Genomic DNA, 12158 nt, shown 5'->3' on the forward strand with positions numbered 1-12158 from the left:
CCTGCCCAGAGCAGTGATGGTGCTTCCAGCATGTCTGGTTGGTCAGGAATAGCAAACACTCTGTGCAGATTTATCTCTCCACACAATTCTGCACGTGCCTTTTCCCTGTATTTGGGATCTTCTCACATCGTTACTTAATTTCTAAACTCCTTCCTTTTATGCATCTGGAAATTAAATGCCTGTCTGCAAGTCCTTCACTCTGCAGAACAACTGAGAGCAGCAGAGGGTGACAGGGAGGGCTGAGGGTCCATTTCTGCTCCGTGCCCACAAGATCTGGGGAGGAGATGGCTGGATAAATGCCTGAGCTCAGGCTAAACCATGAGTTGCCATTAATTCCTCCAGTCGAGCTCTGAAGCACATCTCCAACCTCCAAGAGAAAATCCATTTCATCTTTTTCACAAACCTCTAAGTAAATACTCTAAAATTGAGTGTCTCCTTAGAGACCTGTGGGGAATAAAAATCAGCAGCTCATTTCCAAACAACGTGTTCACTTCTGGGTTCAAGTTCTTACTGATCCCAATTGAACTGGAGCTGTTTTCCAGTGCCCAGGTCAGGACAGAGCCCTCAGCTCCGAGCTTTGATATCAGAGGGAGGTTAAAAAGGCACAGGAGAAGGCAGGGATTTGCTGGAGAGCTTGAACCTGGATTTCTGTCTTGAGCCTAGGAATTCTCAGGAATTCTTCCACTGGGGGGATGAAGAGGGTCTGTACATACTGTGTGAGGATTTATCCTCTGGGATTAGGGCATGTAGCTCTGGCCATCAGCCAGGAGCAGGTATATGGAAATGGGTCTGTTACTGGTCCATGAGAAAAGTGATTGCTCAACCCTGACACAATGATTGATGGACTCAAAGCTTGCTGAATAATGGAAGTTTAAAAAGAAAAAATATATTACTAGTGTGGTAGTGATGAAATGCTGCAGGTTCTAGTCTGTTGTCCTTCCAACTTACAATAATCACAGGAACACAAAGGGGGTCATGTTGGAAGAGACCAACATGTGCTCCATCCCAGAGCACATGGATTGTGTCCAGAGGGTTCTGGGATATGCCCAGTGAGGACACTCCACACCCTCTCTGGTCTCTGTTCAGTGCTGGGTCACTGCACAGCAGAGAAGTTCTTCCCCATGTCCAGGTGGAACTTCTGGAGGTCCCTCTGTGTGTGCTCTGGAGGCTGCACAGTCCCAGCTCCCTCAGCCTGTCCTGCTCACAGGGATGCTCCAGCCCTTCAGCAGCTCCTCAGCCTCTGCTGGACCCGCTCCAGGAGCTCCATGTCCCTGCTGGACCCACTCCAGGACCTCCATGTCCCTGCTGGACCCACTCCAGGACCTCCATGTCCCTGCTGGACCCACTCCAGAACCTCCATGTCCCTGCTGGACCCACTCCAGGAGCTCCATGTCCCTGCTGGACCCACTCCAGGAGCTCCATGTCCCTGCTGGACCTGCTCCAGGAGCTCCATGGCCCTGCTGGACCCACTCCAGGAGCTCCATGGCCCTGCTGGACCCACTCCAGGAGCTCCATGGCCCTGCTGGACCCACTCCAGGAGCTCCATGTCCCTGCTGGACCTGCTCCAGGAGCTCCATGTCCCTGCTGGACCCACTCCAGGAGCTCCATGGCCCTGCTGGACCTGCTCCAGGAGCTCCATGGCCCTTGTGGACCCACTCCAGGAGAACAGCAGGAGAACAAGGGGCTTGCTCTCATTCCTTCTCCTTCTGCCCCTTCTGCTGCAGAGAGTCTGAAGGTTGGCATTAAAACCAGGGGGGAGGGAGTGCAGCTTGGGAAAACAGCAGACAGGATGTTCTCAGGGATGTTCTCAGGGTCTTCCCTGACCCCAGACTGAAGCAAAAGCTGCAATAAAACACAATTAAATCAGGTATTGATTTGTGTATCAGAGAGGAGTTTTCTCCTGAGCTCCAGGAGTGATTTCAGGCTCATTTCTCTGGACTCAGCAGGGCTAAAGGAGACGTGTTTTACAGACCTTGGCTTCACTGCAATCAGACTTTAAAAATGTTATTTCATTAGATGGCACTTTGACTTTTAATGATAATGATGTTATGAATAATTTACAAAGAGAGCCTTTCTCATTTTCAGGGAATATGAAGGAGATGTTATTCATATCCCAGGTTTTTGTGAACACAGGGACAGTTGCTGTGTGGATGACAAATTCCAGGCAGGCTGGAAGGCTGAGGGTTCCTCTGTACTTATGGAACAACTGCAGCAGTGCAGAGGGAGTCAGGACTCCCCACAGGCCCCAGGGGTGGCCCCAGGGGTGTCCTGTGAGGACAGGAGTGGGTGATGAGCCCACCCTGCGATTCCACGGGTGAAACTGCAAATTCCCAGTGAGTCCCAACACAAACCAGAATGGTGCTTCAGCTCTTTCCCCATCCAACCAACTTATCCATTCCCCAGTCCTTGCTCCTCACAGCAGCAGAGCTGACCCACTGCCAAACAGCCTGGGACCAAAGGAACTGCCTGAGCTGAAGGAACTGTTTCTGGAGGTGAATCCTGCACCAAACTCCAGCCAGTTCCAGGGATGAAGCCAAAAACCTTCTGCTGACCTTGGTGCATTTGTGCCAGGAGTTGTTCCAGCAGGAATCCCACGAGGGGAGGATTCCTGGCCATGCTGCAGCGTGTGATGGGCACTGGCTGCAGAACTGGGACAGCAGTCTGAGCTGGGCAGTGAGTGGGAGCGGTGGGTACTGGCCAGATTTCCCTTCTTTGTCCCAGGGCAGCGTGGTGTGGTGTGGTGTGGTGTGGTGTGGTGTGTTGTGAGTGCAGGGTCTGGCTCTGCCCTGGGCAATGTCGTGTGGTGTGAGTGCAGCATCTGGCTCTGCCCTGGGTAATGTGGTGTGGTGTCAGTGCAGGGTCTGGCCCTGCCCTGGGCAGTGTGGTGTGGTGTGAGTGCAGGGTCTGGCAGGGTCTGGCTCTGCCCTGGGCAGTGTGGTGTGGTGTGAGTGCAGGGTCTGGCTCTGCCCAGGGCAGTGTGGTGTGGTGTCTGCCCTGGGCAGTGTGGTGTGGTGTGGTGTGAGTGCAGGGTCTGGCTCTCTGCCCTGGGCAATGTCGTGTGGTGTCTGCCCCGGGGCAGTGTGGTGTGGTGTGGTGTCAGTGCAGGGTCTGGCTCTTTCCCCTGGGGCAGTGTCAGCCCAGGACCTGCTCCTGCAGCAGCACTGAAGCTGGCTGAGATGTAGGACCTGCATCCCCCCAATCTGCACTTCCCAGAGGCAGATAAGGCTGTAAGGGAGCTGCACACAAGGTAACTCCCTTCTCTGATAAAGCTTTAGAGGGAAGTTATCTCTGTGTGGAGAGATTTCTGCTGTATTGCTGAGAGAGGCAGTGCTCAGTTTGGTCATGCTTTCCCAGTTACACAGCAATTTAAACTGCCTGATCCCTCCTTGCTGCAGGACCCTGGTGAGGCCAGTGTTGCTCTGGGGACTGTCCCTGGGTCACTGTCACCTGTTCTGAAGGCAGTGCCGCATCCAAACCTCCTCTCCTTCAGTTTGAAGCCATTCCCCTTGTCCTGTCCCTCCATCCCTTGTCCCCAGTCCCCCTCCAGCTCTCCAGCAGCCCCTTCAGGCCCTGCCAGGGGCTCTCAGGTGTCCCTGGAGCCTTCTCTCCTCCAGGTGACCCCCCCAGCTCTCCCAGCCTGGCTCCAGAGCAGAGGGATCCAGCCCTGGAGCATCCCCGAGGTCTCCCCTGGACTCATTACAGGAACTCCACATCTTTCTTGTGCTGTGGTCCCCAGAGCTTTTTGTTTTGGCCACAGTGCCCTGCTGTGTGTCCGAGGGAGGAGCAGGGCAGGAGTGGAGGATGATGGGCTGTCCAGGGCTGCAGAGGGATCACTCCAAACTCAGCACAACTGGCAACAGCACTGCTTTCCTTTTGGGTGGTTCTTGTCCGCAGCACGTTATTTAATGACGGCTCCTGAGCCTGATGGTTTGGACAAACTCAGCCTATTCCATCTGCAGCATCAGAGGATGAACTCCCAGCTGATCAAGTTTCCCGTAACACTCCCAGCCCTGTGCTTGGCAGCCCGAAAAGCAGAGTATCAGCAATGAGTGTGTATTTGTCAGCCTGCATTTAGACCTCTTCAGCTTTGAAGGACATCAATGTAATGAGCCTTAATGTGCTCCCCCCGCCAGGGGAGGGTCTGGTTTACGGGCTGTGAAATGAAGGCTCTTTGAGGTGTGCTTTTAGTCCAGCATTGCCCTGCTCCAGGGAGAGAACTCGAACTGGTTTTACCAGCACACTCCTGCTATTTAGCGTGTTATTTTCTGCAGCTCACAAAGTCACATCTGAAGGTGGAAGACAGAGAGGTTGAAGCATATGGGATCCAAATAAAATACTGTTTAAGGGGAGTGTGAAGCAGAGAGGACAGGCAGCTGTCCTGGGATTCCAGCACTTCCCTGGGCTGGAAATTCTGTGAAAACCTTCCTTTTTGGGGGAATATAAAATAGGAGTTGACGACAGGAATTTCTTTGTGTATTTTTATATCTAATTTATGCGTGTCAATGACTTACTGAATATAAAAATATGGATCAGTAGGATATTCTCGTGTCTTCCCCAGCAGTGGCTGAGAAGTGCTGGTGAGCTGCCCTAGTGCAAAGAAATGCATTGGTGGAATGGAAGCACTTGAAGTGGAAACACTTTTCACTTCCTGCAAACTTGAGTCAGTTTATAATGGCACATTGAATTCTGTCCATACTGAGGTTTCTGATCATTCTTGATGAAACTTGACAAGTTCTCCACTGTAGTGTTGCTGAAAGCATTAAAGAGGAACCCACTGGATCTTTCCTTACTAAATTCTGCCAGGATATTTTTGCTGCATGTGGTGCTGGTTTGGGCTTCTGCAACCACTGCTTCAACATCTGATATTTATTAATTAACTAATAAAGAGTTCTTAGTTAATGGTTAGATGGAGAGGGGTCACTGAGAGAGGTCCCACACAGATGGCCCCAGCCCTGGGCTGTGATGCCGCTGCACAGACAAGTGTTTGCTGATGTGATGATGGGAGGGGATTCCAGGTGCCCACAGGGAGCACCAGGAGGGGCTGAGCGCTGCTCGGGCAGATAATCCTGAAACTCTGCAGGTGTGAAATCCATGGGATAAAACGCTGGTGCCTTCCCGGAGGGAAAAGCTGCCTCTGTAACCCGAGCACGCTCAGCGCCCGTTGCTTTTGTCATGGAGAGAGGCAGGAGCAGAACTTGGATTCCACCTGTATTTACTCAGAAATGTTGTGTTGTTGTGTCCCTTTCTTCTAACACTTTCAGCTTGTTCAAGTGCTGCTCTTCTCTGATCTACACCAACCTATTTCTCAGGCTCGTTAACTGGATTTCACTTAAGGATCTTATCTAGAGAATTGATTCTCCTGCGATGCATTTCAGCCTCTTTCTTTTTGCTTTAAATGAACTGTTCCTCGTTAGAATCTCAAGTATTTGCAGCTTGCTCCGTGTGAAAGGTGCCATGGAAACAACTGCACTCCTGGGCTGTCTCACCTGCTCTTCTTGGGATGATGCTGAAGTTCAGTCCAGGCCAGGCTAGAGGGGCTTGGAGCAACCTGGGCTGGTGGGAGGGAAGGTGTCCCTGCCCTGGAGGAGCTTCCAGGCCCCCCAGCCCAGCCTGGGGTTCTTCTGTGCTGCCCTGGCTGCTCTGGGCACGTTTCCCTCCCAGCAGCACAGCTCCAGCTCAGCCTGTGTGCCCCTCTCTGCACCCACGAGCCCACACAGCACAGTCTGGTTTGTCCAGAGCAGCTCATTCTGTTCTTCTCACTGGTTTAACCCCTTGCAAAACATTCTGATCTCTGAATCACCGTAATTAACTGGAAACCTTTTAGTCTTTGATCAACATCTCAATCTATTTTAATTTGCTAGAATATTTTTTATGCTGAATTCCTTTTTATCTCTTGTTTGATTAAATATACCTCTTTTCCTTTCTTTTTGTTACGCTGCTGGTAGAGGAAAATTAAACCTCCAGTCTCCATCCTGACATTTAACCTTTACTTATCTCCTGCTAATTCTGTCAGCTTTAACAAAATTGCCTGATTTCCCCCCATGCCAATAGATGAGGTCCCTCAAATTATTAGAAAAGGAGCATGGATAGAAAAAAAAAAAAGATGCCCTTCAATTAACTTCCTTCTAAATTTTCCATTGAAGTGATTCATGTGGAAACGACACTGGTAAAAGTATTTCTACATCACCAAAGGAAGCAACTGAGGTAAAACAGAGCTGAGATTGGAGGTGGGTGCCAGGGCTGTCAGAATGAAAACGTGTGCTGGATTTCCTGGTTCATTTTCTGTAGGTGCAAATACACAAAGCCCAGGATTTACACAGGGCTGTGGCATTGAATATGTGAGGTGAGTCTGGCCTGGCACCCCCAGGGCTCCTGCTCAGCCCCTCTGAAGGATCAGTCCTGCCCAGGTCATTGTAGTTCCTTTCAGTGGCTTCCAGGAAAGGCTGAGCTGAGCTGACTCACACGGGGCCTTTCTGAGCTCTCAGGACCTTCATGCAACTCCTATAAATTACTGATGATATTTTTGTTAGCACAGGAATGTCAGTGAACTAATCATTCAAAAGAGTGTGTTTAGGAACAGGTTTTCTCACAACATCCAGCCTACAAATAATGCCTTGTCTCAGTTGGGCTCCACAGAACTGATGAATAGCCAGAACTTGTTATTAATTTGGGTGTTAAATGTTGCAGGAGTCTGACACAGAAGTGAAGCTGTGGAGTGCAATAATAAGTACAATAATACAGTGCAATGCAGTGTATTATTACAATAATGCAATTATTGGTACAATAATTATTAGTAGTACAATAATACAGTGCAATGCAGTGTATTATTACAATAATGCAATTGTTGGTACAATAATTATTAGTAGTACAATAATACAGTGCAATGCAGTGTATTATTACAATAACACAATTATTGGTACAATAATTATTAGTAGTACAATAATACAGTGCAATGCAGTGTATTATTACAATAATACAATTATTGGTACAATAATTGTTAGTAGTACAATAATACAGTGCAATGCAGTGTATTATTACAATAATACAATTATTGGTACAATAATTATTAGTAGTACAATAATACAGTGCAAGGTATATTGGGCCTGATGGAGATTGTGCTGAAAACATGTCTAGGCTTTGTCTTCAAAATAAATCAGTGCAATATTAGATGTTTGAGCATTTGGGGTTATTTTCCCACTTCCCACACTGTGGGCTCCAAACCCCGTGTCGTGGCAGCTGTTCCTGCAGGTTTGGGCTGTGCCACCTGTGCCTTCCTCCCCAGCAGGTGAGCTGGGGGCAGAGTTCCCTCCTCCTCAGGGCTCCAAATGTGGCACCTCATCCCGTGGTGTGAAATGTTGGTATTTATGCACATTTATGTTTACCCCCATTCCAAGGGGCTGCTTTCCTTATGAGATGATCTGCTGGGGCAGGGCTGGGTGATTTCTGCAATGTTATTCCTGACTTTAAAATGTCTGGAATAACTGAGGCCAGCATAGGATGGTATTTGCACTGTTTCCCCCCTTGGATTGTTGCTGCACCAGACTAAGGAAATAATATCTATAAATCCTTTTGTTTCATGAAGGGCAATGCACAGAATAACTGCAGTGCAGATGGGGAAGGGAGGAGGAGAAATATTGAAATCCTGATGGATTTTCCTGTTTGGTTATTTATTTTTTGAAAATAATTTACCAAAAATCCCCTTTTTCTAAGATTAATCACCACTTCTTTTAAAACAGAGCTTGAAAAGGAGATAATCCTGGTCCTAAGACAATAATACTGTGGAGCTTGAAATACAAAATGTAGGGATTGTCCTCCTCCCTTAACCCTTGGACCATCTCTGTGGGAGTCTCCAGGCTCTGGAATCCTGGCCCATAAATCAGCATTTCTCGGCCAAAATCTTGCTACTCTATTATGAAGTTGGTGACTTTTTTTATTTTCTCCTTACCTTCAGCCTACAAAGGCTCATTAAATGCACAGTAACCTTTAGAGGCAGCCAAGGAATCTTCAGGCATCCCAAACCTCCACAGCCTTGAAGGGCCCTGTGGCAAAGGACACGGAATTTGGGTCCTGTGCTGTCCTGTGGGAGCTGACAGACCTTTGTCAGGGGTTCCCCTCAGTCTGGGATAAATGTAAATGTGCTCCTGCCTGCCTGTGAATTTGGGGTGTCCATGTCTGTGCCAGCCTGGGGTGCCTGGAGAAGGAAGGTGTGTGCTTTATATCCAACAGGAGCACTGCTTGGCACCAAAATGGAATTAAAAACGCCAAGGTTGAAGAATTTGGGATCTGGAGCAGCTCAAGAGAGCAGGAGGCACAGTCAGTGCCAGGCCTGCCCACCCCTGTGGGCACAGCCCCTGGGACACAGGACAGGGGGAACCTCTGCCTGGCACTGAATGCCCACCCCTTTCCCCAGCTGTGTCCATGTGGGACTGGGAATCCCAGGGCAGTTTGGCTGGGAAGGGACCTTAAATCCCACCCAGTTCCAAGCCCGGGGCAGGGACCCCTTCCCAGCCCAGGCTGCTTGTTCTGCTCCATTCCATTGCAGTTGCTGAATTAGGAGTTATTTGTCATCTGGTACATTTTTAATTCCCTTTCTTGTAGCATTGATATTTTTAGCAGCCAGGGGCAGGATGATGTTCCTTTTGTCAGTGTAAGAAGGTGCTGCAGAAGGGAGTGCTGTGGAACAGAGAGTGAAGGAGATCCAGGTGGATCCAACACAGTCTGTGCTCTGCTTGGTCTGCAGATCTGGGCACAAACAGGACGTGGGACTGGGACCTCCTGGTGGGAGGTGTCCCTGCCCATGGCAGGGGGTGGCACTGGCTGATCTTTAGGGTCCCTTCCAACCCAAACCCCTCTGGGATCCTGTGAGTCCATGCAAAGCCATTCCAGGCACTGGTGGGTGTGCTGGCACCAACCCAGCCTCAAGGGGACAGCTCTGTGCCTCTCCAAAGTGACATTTCCTTGGCAGTGCCAGGGGCTGAGCTGGGCAGGATGGGGCAGGGGCTGAGCTGGGCCGGATGGGACAGGGGCTGAGCTGGGCAGGATGGGGCTGTGGCAGGGGCTGAGCTGGGCAGGATGGGGCAGGGGCTGAGCTGGGCAGAATGGAGCAGTGCCAGGGGCTGAGCTGGGCAGGATGGGGCAGGGGCTGAGCTGGGCAGGATGGGACAGGGGCTGAGCTGGGCAGGATGGGGCTGTGGCAGGGGCTGAGCTGGGCAGGATGGGGCAGGGGCTGAGCTGGGCAGAATGGAGCAGTGGCAGGGGCTGAGCTGGGCAGGATGGGGCAGGGGCTGAGCTGGGTAGGATGGGACAGGGGCTGAGCTGGGCAGGATGGAGCAGTGGCAGGGGCTGAGCTGGGCAGGATGGAGCAGTGGCAGGGGCTGAGCCGGGTAGGATGGGACAGGGGCTGAGTTGGGCAGGATGGAGCAGTGGCAGGGGCTGAGCCAGGCAGGATGGGGCTGTGGCAGGGGCTGGGGCTGAGCTGGGCAGGATGGGGCAAGGGCTGAGCTGGGCAGGATGGGGCAAGGGCTGAGCTGGGCAGGATGGGGCAGGGGCTGAGCTGGGCAGGATGGGGCAGGGGCTGAGCTGGGCAGGATGGAGCAGTGGCAGGGGCTGAGCTGGGCAGGATTTGACACCGTGTCTGTGACACTGGCATTCCCAGCAGGAATTACTGGACATTGGTCATTTATCTCCAGGGATTTTTGCTTCTCTGTTTATGGCCATGTAAATATTTTCTATTTATGTGCAGCTGAATGTCTTTAAGTGGTGCAAGGAAACTTTCTGACTCCTCCAGCCAGGGCTTTACTGGGCCCTTGTCCCCAGGAAATGCTAATTGGTGATGGGGTTTCCAGTGGACTGAGATCCTGTCTGTGTGTCCCCCTTCCAGAGCTGGCTCATTTTTATTCCCTAGTTTCTTGTGTAATTGTAATGGACTTTTTTTCCCCAAAAAAGTCATTTCGTACCTGGGGCACTGAAGCTGGATGATATTTATACATTCCAGCTCTTTTTAAAATGCCAACTCAATATATAACATTTAGTTCTTTTTGTGCTTTTGAGATGTTACATAATAGAACATGTGGCAAAAATATTGCAGGGAAGCATTTATAGAAGCAGTGAAGTATTTGTGAGCTCCTCTGGGTTTGAGGATGTGCATTCCTGGGGGGTGTGGATGGAGTGCTGAGATAAATCTGTATAGAAACTTGTCACAAATCCTCGTGGGGTGTCAGCTCCGTTCCTGTGTCCTGCCCTGTGTGTCCCACAAACTTCTGTCCTGCTCTGTGTCCCATCACTTCTGTCTGTCCTGCTCTGTGTGTCCCATCACCTTCTGTCTGTCCTGCTCTGTGTCCCATCACTTCTGTCTGTCCTGCTCTGTGTCCCATCACCTTCTGTCTGTCCTGCTCTGTGTCCCATCACCTTCTGTCTGTCCTGCTCTGTGTCCCATCACTTCTGTCTGTCCTGCTCTGTGTGTCCCATCACTTCTGTCTGTCCTGCTCTGTGTGTCCCATCACTTCTGTCTGTCCTGCTCTGTGTGTCCCACAAACTTCTGTCCTGCTCTGTGTGTCCCATCACCTTCTGTCTGTCCTGCTCTGTGTCCCATCACTTCTGACTGTCCTGCTCTGTGTGTCCCATCACCTTCTGTCTGTCCTGCTCTGTGTCCCATCACTTCTGTCTGTGCTGCCCTGTGTGTCCCATCACCTTCTGTCTGTCCTGCCCTGTGTGTCCCATCACCTTCTGACTGTCCTGCCCTGTGTGTCCCATCACTTCTGTCTGTCCTGCTCTGTGTGTCCCGTCACTTCTGTCTGTCCTGCCCTGTGTGTCCCATCACCTTCTGACTGTCCTGCTCTGTGTGTCCCATCACCTTCTGACTGTCCTGCTCTGTGTGTCCCATCACCTTCTGTCTGTCCTGCTCTGTGTGTCCCATCACCTTCTGTCTGTCCTGCTCTGTGTCCCATCACCTTCTGACTGTCCTGCTCTGTGTGTCCCATCACCTTCTGTCTGTGCTGCTCTGTGTGTCCCATCACCTTCTGACTGTCCTGCTCTGTGTGTCCCATCACTTCTGTCTGTCCTGCTCTGTGTGTCCCATCACTTCTGTCTGTCCTGCTCTGTGTGTCCCATCACCTTCTGTCTGTCCTGCCCTGTGTGTCCCATCACTTCTGTCTGTCCTGCTCTGTGTGTCCCGTCACTTCTGTCTGTCCTGCCCTGTGTGTCCCATCACCTTCTGACTGTCCTGCTCTGTGTGTCCCATCACTTCTGACCGTCCTGCTCTGTGTGTCCCATCACTTCTGTCTGTCCTGCTCTGTGTGTCCCATCACCTTCTGACTGTCCTGCTCTGTGTGTCCCATCACCTTCTGTCTGTCCTGCTCTGTGTGTCCCATCACTTCTGTCTGTCCTGCTCTGTGTGTCCCATCACTTCTGTCTGTCCTGCTCTGTGTGTCCCATCACTTCTGACTGTCCTGCTCTGTGTGTCCCATCACCTTCTGTCTGTCCTGCTCTGTGTGTCCCATCACCTCTGACTGTGCTGCTCCTCCTCCCTCTGCCCAGACATGCAGGGGATGGTGCTGTGAGCAGCAAATCTAAACCCAGGAGGGTTTGGATGATGCTCTGGGTCAGAGGGTGGGATTGTTGGCGTGTCTGTGCAGGGTCAGCAGTTGGGCCAATGACCCTTGTGGGTCCTGCCCATCTCAGGAGATTCCATGACTCCAAATTCCCCCATTTTCTCTTCCATTCTGTCACAGTGTAAGTGGCACATGAAAGAGAGGAAAGGAAGACAAATCTGCAAAGCCAACCCAATATTATTGTACCAAGAGCTTTCCCTCCCACCTCACGTGACAGGAATATGTACATGTGATTTATTGCTCTTTTCCAGGGAAGGACACCCTTTTCCTGGGCAGAACTGCAATTAAAGCAGCAAGAATCTCATCAGTCTCCAGCCGTGTTCACATGACAGGTACAACCTGCAGATCAAACACTGAAATCTTTATTTGAGCACAATTGTCTTTGTGCAAATTGTGTGTGAGCAAGGTCTTAATTGCACAGTTGCTAATTCTGGTGAGCTGCCATATCAGGGTAGAGGCATCAGCAGGATTTTATATTTTGGGGGGTATTTGCTTAGTTTGAGGCAAACACGTTGGCATTTTGCACATCCAGATGTTCATCCCACTCCA

This window comes from Pithys albifrons, chromosome 3 (assembly GCF_047495875.1).
Source record: "Pithys albifrons albifrons isolate INPA30051 chromosome 3, PitAlb_v1, whole genome shotgun sequence".
Classification (NCBI taxonomy): Eukaryota; Metazoa; Chordata; class Aves; order Passeriformes; family Thamnophilidae; genus Pithys; species Pithys albifrons.